Genomic DNA, 17,502 nt, shown 5'->3' with positions numbered 1-17,502 from the left:
GAAATAACCACTACTATTGCTACTACCCAGGCATCACAATCATTGACCTGGAGCAAGAGGGACGAACCATAATCCTTGCTACTACCCAAGAACTCAAACATACATTCATTCAGTGCAAATTAATCATCATTATCATCAAATTTCAAACACTGACCTGGAGCAAGTGGGACGAACCACAATCCTTGCTACTGCCCAGGATCTCAAACATACATTCATTCGGTTTAAATCAATCATCATTGTTATCAAATCTCAAACATTACCCTGGAGCAAGCGGGACGAACCACCATCCTCGCTACTACCCAGGTATCACAAACATACATTCATTCATCATATATTTCAATCACTCACTCAACAATTCTAACCATAAGTCTCTAATCCTCGATCATACATATCATACAACTTAACCTAAGGTCATCTAGCCTAAGTTTTCACAACACATTATATTTTAGTTACGAGAAACGGAAACCATACCTTGGCCAATTCCTCCCTAATGCTCGGAACACCACAAATTATTGCCATTCCGCAAATACCCAAAGCTCTAAATAGTGTGCCAGATAGAAATTCACCAAGGTTTAAGAGCTTCTTAACTTACCCATGTTCTAATAGAACAAACCCAGAAATTTTCGCAAGCTAATTCGATCCAAAAACATCAAAATATCATAATTCTCAATTCTAAAACTTATGAATTTTGAAACTCTAGAGGGAGAATCTGAGTGAGAAAAATTGAATTTCTTACCAAATTGGTTATTGGAATTTGTAGGGAATTCCGAGACAAATACGTAGCCGCTGACGGCTTGTCAATCGGAGATTCGTATCAAAAGTTACGTTGGATTGAAGATTTGGGTGAGGGTTTGCATGTTCCCCCCTTTTCCCCCTTGCTTCTGCGTGCTTCCTTATTCATATGGGGAAGAAGAAGGTCTGAATGTTATATTTAAGGGTGAGCGAGTTGGGCCTTGGGCCCCTTTGGGCCCGGTTCGCTCGGCTCAGCCCGTTCGACTCAATTTTGGGCCAAATTCTTTAAAATTAGTATCAAAATTTATATTTTAATTATTTCTTTCTTTCTAAACTATAAAATTTAATTTTCTAATTTTTTTAAATAATAATTAATTTATTAATTAGTTATTTATTAATTTCACGGGTTTTACACCATCTCTGTATAGTAGGGTGTTACGGCAAGGGCTTTAGGCAGGTTTTTAGTGGATTGGGACGTAAATATACCTGAGAGGTGTCAGTGTGTTTATAGTAGAGTTGATAACCACATTTTCGGAGTAATTCTACCTTTGTTGGTGGATAACCGTTCCCTTTATCTTGAAAGTTTGTTAGAATCTATCTTTTAGTAGAGATAGAGATAGTAGAAAAAATTCAGAGAGACAATTACTTATTTAGATAAGTAAAACTAGACTTTTTTGTCATGTCCGACCTCTTAGGAGGTCGGGTAAGAGGAGGCCTTTAGTGGGCCTTTATACTTAATGGGCCTAATTTTGTGTTTTGGGTCAAGATATGAACAGTACCCTGCTTGAGTCTGAGAGTTTCATGAAATCGGGTCCAAGCATTTGTGTCTTCAGTCTTTATTTGTCGGGTACGCCGCCTTTAGGAGACTATATAACAACCCAAGTTTTTGAAAATTAAATAATGCTTTATTCATGATTTATTATATTTATTGAAAATTTTATAAAAAATAATTATTATTTTTTAAAAATAATTAAATTAAATTTTATAATATTTTAAATTTAAAATTCATTAAGATTTTTTAAATAATTTTTATTATAATAAAATATTTTAAAAAGATATTATTATTATTATTATTTTTTTCTTGGTGGCCACTCTGATAAAGTTGGCAATTTCAACTTTTTGTAAAGATGTTTTTCATTTTGTGGTTGATATTGATTTAAAAGCGTGTTACTAAAAGTGTTGCTTTAAAGAGAAAGTGTTACCCTTAATCGCTAACTTGGCTCTGATACCAATTTTAATTTCTTTTTCAAAATTTCTATTAACTCTTCATATTTTACTTCAAATAAGTTTATAGATTCAATTAGTGGTGCTTTATTTAAATAATTTGCAAATTTATAATCTAAAGTATTGACCATTATTTTTCTTGTATGATTATTTACTACTAGTCCTTGATTTATAATTCTGATTTTTATAGTTTTTCAATCTTGTTTTAGTTTATAATATTCTTTTTTGCATGGATTATTGTATATAAAATCTTTTATCTGTTTGTCTTTTTCTTTAATATAATTTTTCAAAAACTTCTTTTATTTCTACACTTTCTGTTGTTTTTAAATATCTTTTTAATTTTTCAACTTCATTCTCCATTTTTTCTTTCAACAGTTTTAATTCTTTTAAGTCATAATATGATTTTCCAGGCATTTATAAATTTTTTAAGTTTAATTCCAACTTGTTTATATTTATTCTTATTTCTATCCTTTTTATTATAAGGTCATCAATTTCGATCTGAAGATTATTTAATTCCCTTTTATACTCCTTTATTTTACTTTTTAATTTTTCCGCCCTTTTTCTTTTTATTTTGTTTTCTGGTTTTTCAATCTTTTTATGTTTCATTATTTATTTTAGAATTTTTGCAAACTCTATCATCGATTCATCACTATTTTCTAGAGATTCTATTAATTTTTCTAGCTCTTCAACTTCTCTTTCCAACTTGTCATAAATTATTTTTAGAGCTTCAAATGCCCTTTGATTTATTCCAGAAAATTGTAAATAATTTAAACGATTTTCTCTTTCAAAGAGCTCTTGTTTCTTGTCTTGATAAGTTGCATATATTTCTTCTTTATTTATTGTCATAATTTAGTGTTTAGGGTTTCATTTAGTTTTTCGACCTTTTTTGTTAATTCTTTTATTTCAGAATTTTTTTCTTTAATTTTTAACTTAGATAAACTTAAAGGGCTATTAATTTTAGATTCTCTTACTTGAAAATTCGATGAAACTAGTTTTCTTGATGGTTCTTTTAATAATAGAACTGGGTTTTCAATAGCTTTATATTTTGGTATTTCTGTTTTTACAATTTTCTGAAATAATTCATCGAGATAAATTCTTTCTCTGTTTTTAAATATTATACTATGATGGCTATTTGTTAAAGCATAATTTATAGCATATGTAATTGAAAATGGTTCATCATCTTGTTCCATTAGATTCTTTCTGTGAAATTTATAAGCCAAACTTATAGATCTTCCAAGACTTTCAGTTGATAAAGGTATAGCGTATCCAAGATGGGCATTGAATTTAACATTTACGTTTGCCAAATTTCCATGAACAATTCCAATTATTTGATCTATTGGGTCATCAGTAATTCTTTTGTCACAGATTGCTAGGCTTATTGGAGAATTAATTCCTTTCATATATGTAGATTTGATTAAGACTTGTATAGTACTAATATGAATCCATCCAATTTTAGATCTTTTTTGTTGATCCTTAATTTTCTCAATCTGTTTACTCAATTCTTCATCATTTATCAAAGCTATTTCAAGTTCTCCATTAGCGGATTTTATCTTTATAGGGGCTTCAAGTTGAAATTTTCCATAGTATATTATGTTTTTTCTATTAAAAACTTCTTTTAAAGGATTTTGTTTATTAAAATTTTCATTTGATTTGAGATTTAATTCTGTTTTTAGAACAGCCTGTTTTTCATTATCTAATAAAGCAGTTAATCTATAATAATCAGATTCTTCAGTTAATTCTAAACTTTCTAAATAATTCATAATTGAAAGACTAGGATGAAGGTGTACCTTTCTGGAGAAAAACTTCCTTTATTTAGTATATTTTACATAAGGTGTTTTTATCTCCAGAGGGGAGATTGTAGATACTAACTCCGGAGGGGAGTTTAGAACTATTTTTTCCTAAGGGAATTCTTTGTCAGACTACAGAATCGCCTCGGCAGCTTCCTCCTTGCTCTCCTAGCATATGAGTACTCTTAGCCTTCTGCTTTCTGTTTTCTGATGCCTTCTACAATTGCCTAAGCAACCTATTTATAATAGTTGGGTTTGATGGACAATTCCCATCCTTACCCTTCTTATGACGTCATTGCTTACGTCATTGTTTGTTATCTTGCACCAGCTACATTGTTGGTGCTTTATGACCTAAGTGCTTACGTCACTATGCAATAATGTTGAGAGATGCTTCAGATGCACTGTCCTCCTCTTTTATCATGTGACCTTCAGATGCATTGTCTTCTTCCTTTATCATGTGGGTTGATTCCGTTTCATTATTGCTTTCTTCAGATATTTCTGAGGCACATAGCTGGCACTTGTGGTCTTCTCTGTCTTTTATCAAATAGCAGAGATTCCTCTTTATCCCTTCAGGGAGCTTTTCTAAAAGTCCAGATAAGTTGTAGAATGCTGATTCAAATTCCACCAAGAGTCTCATCTCTCTTTCTTCAATTTCATTTCTTTTACTGGACACAAGCAGAGTATTTCTACTTTTATAATTAATCCTTGTGTGAGATTCCTTCGTTATTTTTTGAGTTCTTTCAAAGACCCTTGCTAATGTGCTGGCTAGTCTTCCTTCATGACTGTAGATTGTTAAATCTTGAATCTGATCAATTGGCTGAAAATTTCCTAGGAAGACGGACATGAATATTACTTGGTGTGCTGGAACCAAGCATTCTTCTTCTTCATTAAAAATAGGTTGACTGTTTGTAAATTTTAGGGATATATCCCTTGGATTTACATTGTCAATCATATTTTTAAATCTCTTTACTGCATCAACGAATCCTGCAGGAAACTCACTAATAATTTTTAGATCATTAAAAATTAAAATTGTATCAATTAATCCATACTGAAAAAACTGATAAGTGTCAGATGGAGAAGCATCTGGAAAGATAACCAGCTTTGTTAGCTGTTCTTTGGCAACAGGATAATATCCCAAGATTGCCCTTTTTTCTTCAGTCCAATTCAGGACTATATTAAGAGTTTCTCTGAGATTTGATCTACAGACCCTTTTCTTTTCCTTGATTTCTGCCCTTGTAGGAATGTTTCTTATTATTCCTGTTCTCTGGGCTTGAATTGGAGCTTTTTCTGCTCTTTTTAGGGTTTGCTCTGGATGAAGGGCTTCATATTCCCTGAAGGATTCCTTTGCCTCTTCTAGTGTTAAAAATCCTCCTTTATGAATTATCCTTGATTGATGTGTGAATGGTGCTGCTTTTTCCCAGGCATCATATACTCCTTTCATGGGCCATTATAAATCACATAATATATTTTTTATCTTGGGTGGATTTTTTAATAATTTCAGCAATTGTTTTATTTTCTGAAATTTTTTCTTCACCTGATTTGTCCACCACGCTTAGCTGGCTGAACTCTGATGATTTCACTTGTTGTGTTGATTTCATTGCTTCAATGGCCTTCTTGAGAGATTGGATTTGTGTTCTAATTTGCTGACAATGCTTGCATTTTTCGAGCTTTTGTTCATACTTTTGAATTTCTTGATCTAATGCGTTGTAAACGAACTCCATTCTCTTGTTAATGTATCTGCAATAATATTTTTTTCACCCTTAATATACTCAATTTTTATTGGATATTGTAACAAAAATAATTGCCATCTTACCAATCGTCCATGATTGTAATCAACCTTTAAATTATATCGAATGAAACTTGTTAGGTAACTTGAATCTGTCCTTAATGTAAATTCTCTGGGTAGTAGATCAATTTTCTATTTTTTAAGAGATTTAATTGCTGCTATAGTTTCCTTTTCATGAGTAGTATATCTCTGTTCTGTTGGGGTAAAAGTCCCTGAAATATACCTGCAAAGTAATTCCTTTGGGGAATATTTAGAATCTAGTGATTCTTTTTCTCGTTCCAAACTTTTTATAGCTTTCTTAGCTTTTAGACATCCCGACCAGGTTATGTCTGAAGCATCTGTTTCTACTATTAAGTAGTCGTTTTCTTCTGGAATATAAAGTTCTGGAAGTTTTTTACATAATTCCTTGACTTTTTGAATTTGCATACTATCTTTTTCTTTCCATTTCCATTCTTTTTTAGTACTTATTTTTGGAAATAAGTTTTTAGTATATTCTGTTATATTCTTTAAAAATCCTTGATCAGAAATATAATTTATACATCCTAAAAATCTTTGTAATTGTTTTCTATCTTCTATTTTATTAGGAAATAAATTTACCTTTTCTAAAACATTTGGTTGAAGTTTTAGCTTTCCTTGGGTGGATAGAATTAATCCAAGAAACTCTATTTCTTGTATTGCTATTCTTGCTTTCTTTTTGCTAAGAACTAATCCTTTTTCTTTACATCTTTCTAAAACTATTAATAATTTTTGAAGATGATCTTCTTTATCCTGTTTTGTAAAGATTAATATATCATCAATATAAACTAAAACAAATTCATTTAACTCTTTTAGATTTTCTTCCATAAATCTTTGGTAAATACCTGGGGCTTGTTTTAATCCGAATGGTAATACATTCCATTCATAAAGCAACACACTTGTTGATTCTTTTGTTGGGCAAGTAAAAGCAGTTAATTTCTTTGTTTCTTCGTCTAAACGAAGTTGCCAATATCCTGATTTTGCATCAAGAGATGAAAACCAAGTTGCTCCTTTGATTTTTTCTAAAATAGAATCTTTTCTTGGAAGTTTATGAGCATCACCAACAGTTGCTTCATTCATCTTCTTATAATTAATTACCATTCTTCATTTTCCCCTTTTAATTTCATTATTGTTTTCGACATAAAAGGCCGGAGCCGCATGAGGACTTTTACTTAATCTTATAATTCCTTTTTCCAAAAGATCTTTACATTCTAATGAGAACTCTTCCCTATCTCTTGCGGAATAAGGAATTTTATTTGGAACATTTATTTCTTTTGTAGAATCTTTTAATTTAATGCTTACTAATTTGTTATTTGTATTTTTAATATCTAAAGGATTTTCAGCACAAATTTCATCCAAAAGTTCTTCTATCCTTATTTCAAGATTATTTTTTGGAATATTTATCTGAAAGTATAAATCTAAATAACATGTCTCTAATATAGAAAATATTTTAAATTTTAAGATCTTATCTATAGTAGTAGTTGGTATTTTTATACGTTTTGATTTTTGATTTATTGAAGAATCGTGTGGAGCTTTTAAAACTATATATGTTAATTCTTGAATGAATGGATGATATAGCTTTAAAAAGTTATTTCCTATGATAAAATCCATTCCAGAATCTAACATATATATAGATGGAGCAATGAACCTATAATTTTGAATAAAAATTTCAGCCATCTCTGCTTTTTGGTCAATTTTATGTATTGATTTGTCAGCTATTCTAACTCTTAATGGTTTCTTTAATTTTTTCCAATCAAGTTTTATATTTGTACTAGCAAAGCATTGTGTTGCTCCAGTATCTATGAAAGCATTTATAAACTTTTCTGTTATTTTTATAGTAATAAATGTGGCATTATTACTCAGTCTCTGAGTCTGTTTTTGAGACATATTCAAAAATATAGTCTAGGTTATCATCAGATTCTTCTAATGGTTCCATGAAACAAGACTTAGCAATTTCTATTTGTTTGGTAAGATCCTTTTTATCTTTCTTGTTTGGACATTCATTTGCGTAGTGTCCTTCTTCTTGGCAATACCAACACTTACAATTTTCTTTTTTATTTGGGCAATAGTCACTTTTTTGTCTTTTGTTTTTATTGTTATTTCTTTTTCTAAAATACCTTTTTTTCTCCAGTTTGGATAGTATTTTCTTTTTCTAAATTGATATTTTCTTTTTCTTTGAAAATTTTTATTAAGACCATATTTTTGAGGTATCTCTTCATTATCCTGATAGCAAATTCTAATTATATTTGCAAATCTTTTTTGAGTCGCTTCTTGCATACAACGTTCTTTTATTTCCTCTCTTATTGCAGAGGTTGCTCCACCAAAATTATTTTCAATTGTCCCTCTATTTATTTCTCTTATAAATCTTCCCATTATAAATTCATTAGCAGGATATGGAAGTTTTGTTATATACATACTAAGATAATGATTTTTATCTTCTACTTTTAATTTGTAATAATGTATTCTATATTCACATATATAAGACTCCACATTACATAGATCATATATCTGAATATTAGCTAAATGATTTTTTGCTTCTTGATATTCTTTATTATAGACTTCTTGTCTATGATCTATAATATCTTATCATAAGCTGTTGTTTTTCTTGCTAATTCTTCTATTATTTGGTTTTCTATTGATGTCATATAATCTCTTATAGTTCCTTTAGTATGAAACCCTATGTAATTCCAAATATCCCTTCCAGATAATTCACTAAGTTTTGGATTAGTAAAGGCTTCTAATAAGAAGGAATTTAACCAATTTTCGAAAATTTCTTTTTCATTCTTTTTACAGTCTAAGTCAAGCATTCTTTCTCCTTCCATTTCCTGAATTTTAGGAACGTATTTTGATGGTATTTTTGTATATTTTGAATCTTTATTTATAAATCCTTTTTTAAAAGCATAATTATCAAAACATGTTTCCCATTTAAATTGAGATTGATTATCCTTAGACATTCCAGCTTCATTTTTTACTTGTATTGGAATTGCTGGTTCTTCATCACTTGAATAATCTAGGATGTGTTCTTCATTTTCTATATTTTCAGAATTTACTAATTCTTCTTCTATTTGAAATCCCTGTTCCATAATATTATTTTCTTGAGCCATTTTTAATTGTTTAAAAAGCATTGTAACTTCTTCTAATTTTTCTTCAATATTCATAATTTTAATGGTGGTTTTACTTTTAAATCTGTTACGTTGATTATATTTTGAAGCTTTTCTTCTTTGGGATTCTCTTTTTCCTTATTTCTTTGAAATTTTATAGATACTAATATTTCTTCAAGCATATCTACTATAGAATTTAATTGTGGGTTAAAAGTATGATAAAGATGTGGGAAATCATTTCCATGGTAACATTTTTATGAAATTCCGTGTGAAAAATAAGTTTTTCAGGTTTTTGAAGTCCTTCAATAAAACTTATAGTAAAATAAAAATTTTGAGAAAAATTATTTTGTATTGATTTTAAGAATTCGGTGTCATTACAATTAACATTAGTTAAAATCATTAATTTTTGATCTATTAATTTTGATAATTTAATTATTTCTTCTCTTAAATCTTCTAATTTACTTTTTTTCATTAGGTGACGCTTTTCTTTGTGAAGAGTTACGGTTTTAAGTGAAAAGTGTGGCTTTAGAATATATGGTTTAGATTTTGCCATGTAGGCGTCTTTACCATAAAGTCATTTTGGTGATGTTTATGTGAGTGGTGGCTTTTTTTCTTTTCTTTGGCCGGAGGCCACACATATATATATATATATAGTAAAGAAAGAAAGAAAGCAAGCCAAACGTGACTTAATATGCGCTTGACACATATCACTAAGTTTTGCTTCATTGTTTTTTTATTGTCACCGAAGCATAAGGAAAGGAAATAAGAAAGAGAGTGAACCATGAGGAGAACCATGGAACCTTCAATTTTTGGCACTCGATTTTTTGAGTTCTGTAACTCTAATAAAAAATCTAATCCAATAAAAATATTTATATCTTCTTCTTCATGTTGGCATTATTTTTGTTTGGTAGAAGTTGATAGTGACGTAGCTCCCCTTCCCTTTGAGTTCGGCCAATTAGAGTTCTAGGAGGCATAGATAATTTCTGACGTTTTCTTTTTCAGCAGCTCGATTAAAAAGTTTCTTTGAAGTTTTCGTTGATTTTGATTTCGTATAGAGATAGGATTTGGTAACTTTATAATAATTAAATCTGAATCTGATAAGTGAATGTTGATTTGGTTGATTATTGTTTGAGTTTGAATGAGTTTATGTTGAATTATTGTTATTGCTTGTGATTTGTTAGTTCGGCTATGAGGAAAACATCTTAGTCGCGGTTGTTTTAATGATTTTGTGACTGTTGTGATATGGTATTTTAGGGAAATTGATGAGATTTGGTGGTTGAAAGGTTAAATTAAAAGTTAAGAAAAATCGGTAACCAAAATACTAAAAACGGATTAAAATACAAGTAATATTTTGAAAGGAAAGGGCTAAGGATTTCATTTTTGGTATGAGAGGAAGATTAATATTTAAACTTTATTTTTGAAGGGTAACATTGTATTTGTATATAAAAACCGAAGTACAATTTGTAATTATATAAGTTTCCGGATATTTTGGGTAATAAATAAAATACGAGAGTAAAAATGGATATTTTACAAAAGTTCAGGGTTGTTTTTATAAATATGAAAATAAGTGAGGGTTCCAAATAGAATTTTATAACATATTAAGGTTAAAACTAGAATATTAAAAAGTTCGTGATATAGAAAGTAATTAATAAAAGTTTAAAAATAAGGTTTTATAAACTAAATTTTAAGAATATATATATATATATATATATATATATAATTTACCATTTAAATTATTTCATTTATATTATTGTTATCTTTTTTATTAAGAATATTTAAGTTAGAGAAGAGCAAATAGAAGAACTCTTAAAAGCTTTAGAGGACGCAGTTGATTTATCAATTTTATGATTCTTTTTCATAAGACATTAGGAAAAGGCGAGGGAACAATGTGAAGTTGAATTATGATAAAGAATTGAAAGATTGAAGAAAATAAGAGAGAAAAAAAAGAAGTAAGAAAATAAAAGAAAAAGATGAGAAAGAAACGAAAAGAAAAAGAACAAGAAGATAAGGATATATTAAGTAAAAGGATCTCTGCCACAGAAGAGCAGAGAGCAGTGACTGAAAAGATTTTAATGAATGTTTGCCACAGTAGAGCAGATAGAAAAGAAAGTATTAATTAAAGGAATCTCTGCCACAGGAGAGTAGAGAACAAAGATTAAAAGAATTTGATGAACATCTGCCACAGTAGAGTAGATAGAAAAGAAGGTATTCATTAAAGGGATCTCTGCCGCAGTAGAGTAGAGGGTGAAGATTAAAAGAAATTGAGTGCTGTTGGGCCTTAGTGCCAAGTGTCTAGTGAGGACGACGATGCGTAACGCTTACTTGATACTGTAAGGATGGCTTAGTGAGGATGGCGATGCGTAACACTCACTGGAGACCGAAAGGAAGGTTCTCCCATGAGGACGGTGATGCGTAACACTCACGGAGGGGACGTTGGCTAAGATAAGGATGGCGGTACGAAACGCTTATCTCAGGACTAGTGTCGGAAATCGGGCAACAGACTGACACATGAGCTCATGGCCTGTATAGGACTAGTTTGCACGTATTTGTTTGTGAGTGTGTTTCTTGTGATTGTGGTATGCTATATGATTGCTTGATTTCTGTGTCCTTTATTTGTTAAGTCTAAATGTATTCTATTACACGTTGTTGTTGGCTATGGTATTAAAGAGAGTATAACTATACACCTCGACCCTACTAAGAACTCCCCAGTTCTTATCCCTATTTCCACCCCTTTCAGCTATAGGTGCAAAGGTTTAGTTCGGAGCTACAAGAGCATAGAAGATTATATTTTCAAGTTGAGTTGTTAGAATTTATTTTTCTCTCGTCGTTTATTCTTTTGGTTTTTAGAGGGGTAGGACTTGTAATTGAGGTTCTTTGAATAAGTCTATGTATATAATGCTACGTGGATATATATATTTGTGATTAAATGGTTTAAAGTATAGACTCTTCGTCTTTCTTGGTTAAGACTTTGGTTTGTATTCGCGAAGGCTCAATATTAAATAAGGATAGTATAAAATAGAAAGGTTTAGAGGTAAGTGACGCTTGGGCTTTTAGTACAATCATGAGGTGCTAAAAGTTAGGGTGTTACAGCTTGGGTACTCGATGTGTTTCAAAATTTTGAAATGTTGTTGCTTTGATGATATGGCGAACGTTATGCGGTAGTTTCTTGGAAATCTGCGCGTGGCTTTAAAGAGGGATGCGAAATGTTTTTTTGCTCCTTGTTTCATATAAAAGCTTCACTTATTCCCTTTTCTTTTCTTTTTCATTTCTGAAACTCTTGGCATTCATTTCTCTCATCGAAAAAAAACTCCTTTATTCTTCTTCCTTTGTTCTTGCTTTATAACAGTTTTTCAATTTCAATATTTTTCCATCTTGAATCTTTTAAAGACTTTTTTGTGCTTCACAGAGGAATGTTCGAGTTTTCTTGCTGTTTGCGTGCCCCTCTATCTCCGTGCTACATCAACGTTGGTGCTTTTACCCATTTTCCTTGTTTTTTGTTTTGATTGCTCTGAGAAATACTTGTATTTATTTTTGAATGATACTTTGAATGATGTTTGGAGATTTTTATCGGTGACGGAGGGTTTTTGTGTTTCCTTTAAGTGCCACTACTCTTGAGAATGTTTTTGGAACTATTTATTGTCTGAGATTGTTGCTATGGACTTTGATTTTATTGTCCCTAAATGGTGTCACGTTTTGCTTATTTGAAAGTGACGCCATTTCAGTTATCTTGGGTATTTTTGTTGAAAGACCATTTTTGAATTGGTAGTTTCATTCTGTTGATAGAAAACACGACTTCCTTTGTTTGGTGCCCGACTTCTTTAGTGACGATTTCTTTTGTTTGTTGTATTTGTAGGTATAGCTTTATGTCTCGATCTGTTATCATAACATGTCGACCAAAGTTCCTTCTCACTTAACTTGGGTAGATATTACTATTCTTACTCCTGTCCCCATTATTGTTAGAGAGTATGCCGAAACCTTTCGTAGGCACCATAGGTTATGTGAAAATTGGGAAGATGAGAAAAACTATGAGATAATGGTAATTGACCCCCAGGAGAGGGTGTGTTTTCCCTCACTAGATAAGTCAGAACACACTTTCTTTTATGTCTGTGACTGTTTTTTTACTAAACTAGACATTAGACTTCCTTTTTCCAACTTTGAAATCAATGTCCTCTGGACTTGCAATGTCACTCCTTCGCAACTTCACCTTAACTTGTGGGCTTTTCTAAAAATATACCAACTTCTTTGTCGAAAACTTGATGTCCGACCTTCTCTAAAAGTTTTCTTTTACCTTTTTGTTTTAACCAAACCTTTTGGTTCTAAAAAGTTAGCTTGGCTTTCCTTTCGTCGTTTCAGGGTAGGAAGGTTTTCTCTATTTTTGACGAGTCCTTCCACGATTATCAAAATTACTTTTTCAAAATCCGAGCTGTTGAGGATGCCCGACCTTTCTTCCTTGACGAGAACGATGAACCTAGTTTTCCATTGTATTGGGAAGAGAAACCAGTAATAGCCAAGTATAATATAGATGATTTAGATAAACTCGAGAAGAGTGTAGTTGGTTTATTTTAAGAGTGTTGGGGCTGGGCTCCTTACTTTGACACCAAAAAATTCTTAAGGGATCTCAGTCAACTCCGGTACGAGCTAGGTAGCCCTCCTTCTTTATTTATGAATTCTTCTTGTAAAGTTGTGTTGGTGACTAATGTGTCTTTACTTTGGTGTTGCAGAAAGAATGATTCCTAAATCTGCTGCCATGAAGACACTTCGTACCACTAGAAAGAACATTGTAGCTTGGGGTATCCAATTAAAGGAAGCTGGTGATACTTCTGCCCAATCTTCTCCCTCAAAGTCGGACTCGAGCGCATCAGCTTCAAAGAAGATTATACCTGTACCACCATCTTGGCTAATTCCCCCTATCTCCACCTCAGGCAGGGCTACGGCCCACCTTCCTCTTTCTTCCTGCGAACCACCTCCCAAAAGGCAAAAGACTACTGAGGGGAGAGCATATACGATACAAGCTTTAACGGGCTTGCTTGGAGAAAAAAATATTCTCCTTCATAGTATTATTAGTATGGATGATGTATCCCTTAGAAACCATCTTTAGCTCCTTTTGTAAGTTCTGACTTCGTGTATTTGGACTTTGTCAAGTTACTTTTACACTTTATTTTTATCCCGCCTTGATTTTAAGGTTGGTTTTATGAATTATTTACATAACTCCTTACATTAATTTGTACCTTGTCGCTTCATCTTGCTAACCATTCTAGGCCGGGCAATGATTTTTGCGGTTTATCGAGCTTAAATTAATGAATTTTTATAGAAAAGTTATGAAGAAAGAGTAGATTTATCATTAATGAAGAAAATGCCTTACATGAGTTTGCTACTAAGAATTTATCATTTTTTGGGAGTTCCCTTCCTTGTAGGTCGGACACTTTGTAGTAACCCTTCCCTAAGACTACAACAATCTTATAGGGTCCTTTCCAATTCGTAGCTAGCTTTTCTTCACCCGACTTCTGAATCCCGATGTCATTTCGGATCAGTATAAGGTCATTTGTGGTGAAGTTCCTTTTGATCACCTTCTGATTATACCTTAGGGTCATCCTCTGCTTTAGTGCTTTGTCTTTGATCTGAGCTTGTTCTCGGACTTCTAGGAGGAGTTCAAGTTCTTTCTTTTGTGCTTGGGTATTGATCCCTTCATTGTAAAATATAACCCTTGGTGATTCTTCAACAATTTCTATAGGAATCATGGCTTCCACTCCGTAAGCAAGTCAGAAAGGTGACTCCCCTGTTGTAGAATGAGAAATTGTCCAATATGCCCATAAGACTTGAGGAAGCTCATCTTCCCATACTCCCTTTGTGTCTTGTAGTCAGCACTTCAACCCGGCCAGTATGACTTTGTTTGCGGCTTTGACTTGTCCATTGGCCTGAGGGTGTTCTACCGATGAGAATTGGTGCTTTATCTTGAGGCCGGCCACCAAATTCTTGAAGATTGAGTCGGTAAATTTAGTTCCATTATTTGTGGTGATGGAGTGGGGAACTTCAAACCTTGTGACAATGTTCTTGTAGAAAAACTTCGGATTTCGTTGTGCCGTGATAGTTGCTAAGGGTTCTGCCTCAATCTACTTAATAAAATAGTCGATCCCACTATGAGGTATTTTACTTATCCTGGAGCTTGAGGGAATGGTCTGAGAAAATTGAGACCCCATTTTGCGGATGGCCATGGTGAGGTGATGCTGATAAGCTCTTCGGGAGGTGCAACGTGGAAATTGGCATGCTTTTAGCAAGGTGGGCATTCTTTGACAAATTCGGCCACTACTCTTTGCAAGGTCAGGCAGAAGAAGTTGGCTCAGATCACTTTCTTAGCTAAAGATCAGACTCCAAGTGGTTCCCACATATGCCACTACAAAAAAGATGCTAAATTAAGGCGGTTTTTTTTTTGAATTTATGGTGGTTTTTTACTACTGCAAAAAAGGTTATGTCAGTTTGGAAAACCGACGAAGTTACGTGTCCTGCTATTTAATTGCAGCATTTTTTTTAAAAACCCCTGTTACTTGGAATATATCACAACGGTATTTGACCCCTATAATTAGTGACAGTTTTTTTGACTTTGTGGCAGTTTAAAATCCCTGCAATTTGGGTAGCCAAAATTAAAAAAAAAATATTGCAGGAGTTTAAAACCCCTAAAAATTAGCTACCAAATATTAAAAAAACCACAATAACAAATTCAGACATAAATTCTATCAAACAAGCTAATCAAATACATCCATTCAAAATAATCAATTCTGTTGCAAACTTAATACCCTATCAACAGATGGCTCTTGTGTTGCACAATTACAAAAGTAGTATGTCCAGTAGCAGCAACAGACAAGCATACTTTGAGGAACAATACTCATAATCTTATACAAGAAAATATGAGCCTCCCAACGCATTTTAGCTAACAAAAGGTTGAAGCTTACATGCTACTTGATCACTTTTGGGCATCATAACACCCTTGGTTGTCAAGAGTGATCTTATGTGGTTCTTCTCCAACAAAATTCATTTATCCCATGCATGATTTTATCCATAAAATACAAAATAGATAGTATTAACATAAAACAAATAAATGAATAAGCAGAAATAATAGAGTGCATAACCAGCTCATAAAAGAAAAAGTGTTGTTTGCTCCCATGATCATAATTAACAATCACAAATAAATTTTCCTAGTGCATTGAGATGAATACAATTAAAATGCCTATAATAAAGTTTATTGTTAAAGTATGCCCAAAGAATGTCGTAGCAGAGGCTATAATAATAATAATACAAATAAATAAATTAGAAGCCATTTGACAAGAATACTTACAATCATTCCAGCTTTGGCACACATGTAAAAGTCATTGTACTTGAATTATAAATTTGGTTATCAATAACTTTTTCTACACAAAAACATTGGAATAGAAAGTCATCCATTTTCACAATTGATTTTGCATATATATGCTGGTATACAAGTGACCGACCTTGTGGAACATTATCTAGAATTGAGCATATATGTAAATGAAAATACATGTAATGAAGATGTAGAATAACTTTCTTTCTGTCAGAATAGAAGTGAAAATGGTGACATGTCAATGGTTCCAAAGTACAGATTCATTAAGATTTCAATTTTTTGGTTGAAAAACTATTTTAATAAAATTTGGTTATAAGCTATTTTGAACCTGAAATAAGTTTATCAACATAAAAGCAGTCATGATATATAAATTTTAAGTACGGTAATTTTAAGCATACCCAATCAAATGGAAGTTTCTATTCACATCCATTTCCATTTCCATTTTTTATTGACTCTAATTTCAATAAATAGCAATAAAGTTATAGTGTCTCCTATATCAATAGACTATCCTATCAGTAAACAGTTAAAAGTTTGAATTCTCTAATTAACTAGACTTGATGTAGTAAACAAAGTCCTTGAAACTGCTATACAATATGAAAACTTTAAGAACTTGATGTCACAAGTAAAACTAAAAGCAGTTATAAATAGGCATTAGAGGCGTTAATTGACTAACCCTCCACAAAACAGCAGTCGATGATATGTTGTTATAACAACTAATAAGCTCAACCAACAACAACAAAATTAACTGAATAAAAATGAAAATGACCTTTTGTCACATTTGAATGATCAAGTTTATGCCAAATAGAAACTTCTTGTGTAAACACCGACCTCAGGGTAGCAATTTCAGTTTTGGTTCGTTGCCCTTCTTTACATAGTCCAGCATTTTAACTGATCATTAAGTAATAGTCACATAATTCATTAACAGTGGAAATGCAAAAAGAAAGAAAGAAAGAAAGAAAAAAAGCAAACCAATAATTCCATCAAAAGCATAACCAACCTCAACATAACATTGAAATATATTTTATTTCCTAGTCACCACACAAAAACAACAAATCAAGATCACATGAATTTTTATATATGAGTGACGAACGGATTTTTGACGGTTTAGAATTTCACAAACGAAATCTCGTTGAAGTATAGTCTCTAAACCAACAATAATCCTTTCATGCAAAAATTTGTTTGTCACAAGTACAAACCCCTAAAATCTATAAACCGAAGTATTTAAACCTCGGGTCGTCTCTCAAAGGACTTGCAGGGTAGTGTTCTTGTTATTGGTTATGGACTTGTTTAGTTTGGGGTTTTGGATGAGGAATGTGAATAGTAAATGGTAGGAAAACTTTATTCACAAAATGGTCTTGGCAAGGTTTGGTTGTCAAGGGTCTTCATCATTATCACTAGCCACAAGTATGGTAGTTGCAAGGATTAATCCCACTTAGTCATCCTTAAATCGATTAACAAAGGAAAGTCAAGTGAGTTATATCAATCCTAGTCCATACGTCCTAG

General features: G+C 32.0%; 1 long non-coding RNA gene across 1 annotated transcript; it reads left to right on the top strand.

Moving 5' to 3' along the window:
- The first annotated feature begins 12,498 nt into the window (after positions 1–12,498).
- LOC112754490 (uncharacterized) lies at positions 12,499–13,969 on the top strand. Its single transcript, XR_003178580.2, has 2 exons — positions 12,499–13,287; positions 13,367–13,969. It is a non-coding gene; the product is annotated as an uncharacterized lncRNA (long non-coding RNA).
- The last annotated feature ends 3,533 nt before the right edge of the window (positions 13,970–17,502 follow it).

This window comes from Arachis hypogaea, chromosome 16 (genome assembly GCF_003086295.3).
Source record: "Arachis hypogaea cultivar Tifrunner chromosome 16, arahy.Tifrunner.gnm2.J5K5, whole genome shotgun sequence".
In the NCBI taxonomy this organism is placed as follows: Eukaryota; Viridiplantae; Streptophyta; class Magnoliopsida; order Fabales; family Fabaceae; genus Arachis; species Arachis hypogaea.
Note: the sequence above shows the minus strand (reverse complement) of the source record. Positions and strands in the feature narration are given on the sequence as shown.